This window comes from Tachysurus fulvidraco, chromosome 16, assembly GCF_022655615.1.
Source record: "Tachysurus fulvidraco isolate hzauxx_2018 chromosome 16, HZAU_PFXX_2.0, whole genome shotgun sequence".
Taxonomy (NCBI): Eukaryota; Metazoa; Chordata; class Actinopteri; order Siluriformes; family Bagridae; genus Tachysurus; species Tachysurus fulvidraco.
In genome coordinates this window covers 19,292,041-19,298,250 of record NC_062533.1, presented here as the reverse complement: position 1 = coordinate 19,298,250, position 6,210 = coordinate 19,292,041, and the positions used below count along the sequence as shown (strand labels likewise).

Genomic DNA, 6,210 nt, shown 5'->3' with positions numbered 1-6,210 from the left:
CATACTGTACAATATTTCAGTCATTTGCTGGTTTGCACAATTCTTTACATTATCTCAAGGACCTGCTGCTATGAAACTGTGTTCATTATAATGTTACTGCACTCAATACTGTTGAACATACTGTACAGTATTTACAGTGGTCAGAGCTGTTTCTGTTTATTGTCTTTTGTGTAGTGTCTTGTAATTTTTGTTCTACACTGTCTTGTCTATGTTGTTTGTCTTGTCCTGCACTGTTTGCAGCAGGTTGCACAGTTGTACTTTATGTGGCTAGGACTAACTTACTAAGTCCTTATAGCTCTGTCTTTGTTTTATGTAGCACCACAATCGTGCAGAAATGTTGTCTCATTTCACTGTGTACTGCAACAGCTGTATAAGGTTTTAATGACAATAAAAGCTTCATGACTTACTTCAAGTTTACTTCAACTGTGGATTGAGTCAAATCCAGAAAGTCTAAATGTTTTTCCCAGGAACTCTCTGTATCTTTAAAAATGTAAATCAAAAGAACATTTTAAAAAGTCTGTCTCTCTTCTCTTAATGAATTTTATTCAACATTTGTTACGCTAGTCTTTTTTTTTTCTCTAAATGCTATTGATGTGCAGTCGAATTTGAACCAATGCTGAAATACAGACTCTAACTAATGAGTGAGGGGAAAAAAGGTTTTACTCCACTAGGGGGCTGTAAACTCATGTATTGACAATGTGACAATATGAAACAGCAAACGAATGAAAAATGAAAATCTGATTTTTCATTTGCAAATAAATTGCAATTTATATTGCATCAAAATTATGAGATGTTTTCTTTAAATTTGTGACATAAAACCATAATTTCAGGTTTGACACACTGCAATATATTGGAAAGGGGTTTGGTTCAAGATCATGAAAAATTATGCACAGTAATTTGTGGTGTTGAATTACAGTGTGTGCTTTTCACAGGCTGTGTTCAGTCCATTTCTACATCACTCCTTGATGAAAAACAATAAACTCTTTACATAGAAAGCTTGTTAATTTTAATTGAGCTGCTTCCATGCTAATAAAAGTGAATTTACGCTAGTCACTGCTTGTAGCAAACATTTTTTCTGTTCTTAACTGTAATACATTAATACCATTCATGTGATTATACTCACTATTCAGCTGATATATATCACATGTTTTCAGAATGTTATTTGTATACATTAGGACATGGTACATTGTTTTGATAATTTGATATTGTACATAAATTTATTGATAATAGACTATAAAATAAATCAGATGCTGTTTCCTGTTTATTAACTGTGACACAGCAAAACTACCTACTGTACTAGGGAGATACAGATAGCGCCATGACAAGGTTTTGGCAGTGCTCGCAGACATCCTGGAGCAAGAAAGGAGGAAGAAACAACCAGCCAATGTAAGACCATTGCTGAGCACCATTGCCTTTGTGAAAGAACTTCTGAATGTAAATGAATCCTGCCTTATAATAGCATGCATTCTTTACTTTAAAGATGATGTTCTTTAATGGTTTAAAGAACACATTATGTTAAGATGACATGGTATAAATGAATGATATATTAGTGTGGCCTTGAGCCAATAAGAGGAAGTGTGTTGGAGGTGTAAACTTTCAGAACTGAAGCTCACTGAATGTGTAAGATGCTGCAGCCAGTAACACTGCTCTAAATGTGTTAAACCTCCACATCACACTCTGGGGCACTAACATAGAGATATAAAGACTTTTCTGTGTTTTCTAACTAAGGAGTTAGAATGAACTTCCTCTACATTTACGGCATTTAGCAGACACTCATATACAGAGTGACATGCAATTTATTTCAAATTATACAACTGAGGGTTAAGGGCCTTGCTCAGGGGCCCAGTAGTGCTAGCCTGGTGGACCTGGGATTCGAACTAATGACCTTCCAATCAGTAATCCAACACCTTAACCACTAGGCTACCACATCTGTCCACTAGAGGTCTGACCAAATGACTCCCTGGCAGTCCAAACCACAATATTCACACCACACCTCTTCCTGAAGTTCTAAAACTAGCATTTAACTTAAAACCTTGCTATATTACCTCCCAACAAAGATTTAATACTTATATTATTCTTAATCTGTAATTCCTAATCAATCTCTATCTTACATTGATAATGTGACACGCTCATGACCATTTTTCCTTAACAACATCAGAAGGATTTGTCCATTTCTCTCCACACAGGACACTCAGGTGTTTGTTCAGTTCAGTTCATTTCTTAAAAATAAACGTGGTTACAAAGCAGCTTTACAGAAATATAAAACTAAAGAATAGAAATGATAAAGTTAATAGTTAAATTAATATTAGCCCTAATAAGCTGAGGCAGTGGAAAATCTGACTGAAATAATATGAGGAACTGGAAGATGAATCAAATAGTTGGCTTCATTCATGCATTGAGGAAAAACCTGGAAGAAATCATTACTTCTTCTCGAACATTGTGAATGCAACATGAAAATACACCACAAACTGTATTATTTCTTGGTCAAGACCCACACTATCTTAAGTAAAAGCAATGCCCAAGACACATTATTCTTTCTGTGCTGTAGTCAGAGAGTCTAGTTTAATGATCTGTGTATGTTTTAGTGCTCCAAACTGTGTAAGTGTGTGTTTCTGACTAAAACTGGTCCATGTGACCATCAGAATACATGTTACAGCTAATAGACCAATCAAATCAGTCCACAGCTTCAAATCATCCAATCAGGTGTGAGTCTGGACCTGGTTTTCTACTGAACACACAAGTTCATTAGATCACTTGGTGTGAACAGGAACGATGATCAGACTCTTTGTCGTTCTTTGTGCTCTTTTTTCTCTCTTCACAGCTGGTGAGTAACTTTCTGAAACTTTAATGTAAAACAATAATATTTTATATTTAACTCATTTACTGACATTAAATATTAAACATTTTTACAGTGAAAACTTCTGACATCAAGGAGATTGACATGATAACAGTAAAGCGTGGAGAAGATGTAACTATGAAGTGTAGCATTAGCAGTGACACAAAGACAAATAGTGTAGTTTGGTACAGACAAATTTCAGGAAAATTATCACAGTTTATTGCAAAACCAAGAGCGAATTCGGCTACAGATTTATTGATGGATTTAATGATGATTGTTTCAGCATTAGTGTAAATGACAATAAATTTGATCTCAAAATTAAAAACACAAGAGAAGATGATGAAGGAGAATATTTCTGTGGAGAAATGGACAGAAGTAAAGTGATGTTCACATCTGGAACACGTCTGCAATTTGAAGGTAAACAGTTTTACTCTGATAACCTGCTAATTCCAGATCAACACTTTAACCAGAATTATGTCTACATATGTATTAAATGTTGAATATTTTACTTTATTTATTTTTAGTATCATTTATGTTTATTTTTTCCTTTTCTGATGTATTTGTAAAAATAAAGACACGACACACCTTCCAACATCTGGAACAAGTAATAATTTGGCTTACTTTCATTTTGAATGTAAACAAATATTTACTGTTTCATATTTTTTATATTTAGTATCATTTTTGTTTATTTGCTGCTTTTCTGATTTATCTGTAAAGACAAAGAGACGACACACAGTGATACATCTGGAACTACAGAAAGAGATTTACACAGCAGCAATGAAACAAGTAAGAACTTTAGGAACTACATTTATTTAATTTATGAATTTCTTTTTTTTTTCTTTTTTGCAGATTTATGATTTATTCTTTGTTCCACTGAAATTTACCAAAACAATACAACACAAGTCAGTGTACAATAAAACACCTGAATACAAAAAAAGAAACTTAACATAAACTTTTGACCAATCAGAATCCAGAACTGAACGATTCCTAACAATAATTGTGTTTCTCCCTGTAGGAGCTGTACTGCTAACATGCGTGTGTTCTTCTGGCTCTCCATTTCAAGAATCGGAGTGCTCAGTGTTACAGTGATTATAAATACAATATGGTACAAGGTTTTAAAATCAAGATCTTAAACTTGATATAATTGTCTTTTTACTGTTGTCTGTGTCGCTCTAACTGTGTTTTCAAGTACATGACATTTATTATTTTTTTAAATTTTACTCGCACGTGTGTGTGTGTCTGTGTGTGTGTGTGTGTTTGTGTGTGTGTTTATTTACATTGATCTAGAAATCTGGATTAAAAACACTACCAAATGTCTGAACTGAAATTGTTCAGTATTTGCTTTGATTCTGCTGAACCTGAAGTGTTTCATGAACAATGCAATAAAAATAGACTTTAATAAGATCTTCATAGACATCATCATTTTTTCTTTTTCATTTACTTAACATGATTGCAGGAAGATGTCAAGTCCAAAGAAAATCATTCAAATTGTTGCAGCATGAAAAAGTGTTGAACTCCTTAAACACATTTCTGTTCAAAACCAGCAAAATTGAATCGTTTCTAATCTTTAACTTCCCACATCCAATACATTTATTTAATATTAACATTTAGATTTCACATGTTTCTGTTACAGGCAGAAAAAGACATTCTTTTTGTCATTATGTGATTTCATTTTTTTTTCCCGTCGTGACTGGTTTTAACTACCAGATATTTCTATTATTAACAGCTCTTTACTTTTCTCTTCAGTTTCTGCTTTTCAGTAGTTGAAATGAATCTTCACACACACGCACGCACGCACGCACGCACCACACACACACACACACACACACACACACACAGTGCTGTAATGTGTATGTGGCAAATAAAGGCCTATTCTTACTATCTGCCACCATGTGGTGATCATCTGTTATCTCAGTTAAATATCATATTCTTAAACTGCAGGGTTTCTATCATCTAAATCATGAAGATCATGATAAATGTGACTTTGTCCTGCTGTTTGTGCTGCACAAGCTCCTCGAACTCTATTGTCTGTGTTTGTAGGGACCTTTAAAAATGTGCTTTGTTTTCAATGTTGTATAATGCCAATTTATTTATTTTTATTTCTATTTCAAAATGTAATATTACATGCAGAATTGTTTTATTTTTCAGGTATGGGTTTGTTTTATTTACAGTCAATTTAGGAGTTAAATGTGAGTGTATTATTGTTGACCAATGACTGTTGAAAGGTGAAAGGTTAAAGTTCATGAATGACGAGAGTTACAGGTGGAAGAGAGGGGAGGAGCAACGCACATGGCGAGAATTGACATGCAGGCTGTGTGTGCTAAAAGAGCAGAGGTTAACATCTTTGGAGACTGAGTATATTCGTTGAAATATTAAGGCCCAAAGTGTAACGAAACTGTATTCGTTTTATCTTGTTTGAGCTTCTTAAAGTTCGACGTTATTTTCATTTCGCCTAGTGGTTATCACAGGAACAACGTGTGCGTGAATAGTGACTGCAGACGGGATCGAGTTGGACCTGGGACGACTTCGTTTGCGACTGAATGCGTTGTGTTGCTGCTGCTGTAAAGATCGTGTGTTTGCACTGTGCTTGGATCGGCCTGACTCATCACACAGGAAAAGGGATCACTGGTAATCGTGAGTTGACTCTATTCACGTTTCATCTTGTTTTCCTTCGGATGTAAGTGGATCTATTTTCCAAGCTTGTGCTTAAGAGGATTGGTCATTAACCTTTACACTGCGAAGGTGCAGCAACTGGGCCCCAATAAAACACACTAGTGTATGTGACTGAGTTGTTGGTTCTTATAAACTGTAAAATACTATTCACATTGGGTTCATGTTATATATTTTTGTATTGCTTTACATGTTTTGAGGTTTCATTTTACTAAAGAGAGAAATGCAATCTCTTGTGATGTGATACACATAATTTAAAGTATCAATACAAGGTTGTAAACAGAATAGCAAAAGCAGGAGATAATTCATTTCCATACCATTTGATACGTGTTTATTTTGGTTTCTGTTTTCAAATATTTCATCTACTGTTGCTTAAGGGTTTAAATGATAACTACAACACAACTAAAATAACAAAACTCTAGAATAAGAAAATAAATATTGGTTGTTAATTTACTAAGTTACATTTGTATTCTGGTGTTTCATTCATTGTGATGGTTAATACTGTATAACACTAAGAGAGATTTTGATTTGAGGATATCTGATATACATGAGTTACTTCTTTACTGTAATAAGAGACTGACGTAAATAGTAAAATACTACCAGCCAATTCACCATTCAACTGCCGGGAATCCAGGTTTCTAAGTTAAGTGTAAATAAAATTAAATAAGGAAATTATTTTATAACCTTATGGGTTAAAAATAGGG

General features: G+C 34.1%; 1 long non-coding RNA gene across 1 annotated transcript; it reads left to right on the top strand.

Moving 5' to 3' along the window:
• Positions 1-2,563: 2,563 nt before the first annotated feature.
• LOC113643350 lies at positions 2,564-3,629 on the top strand. Its single transcript, XR_007138219.1, has 3 exons — positions 2,564-2,824; positions 2,913-3,253; positions 3,411-3,629. It is a non-coding gene; the product is annotated as an uncharacterized LOC113643350 (long non-coding RNA).
• Positions 3,630-6,210: the final 2,581 nt, after the last annotated feature.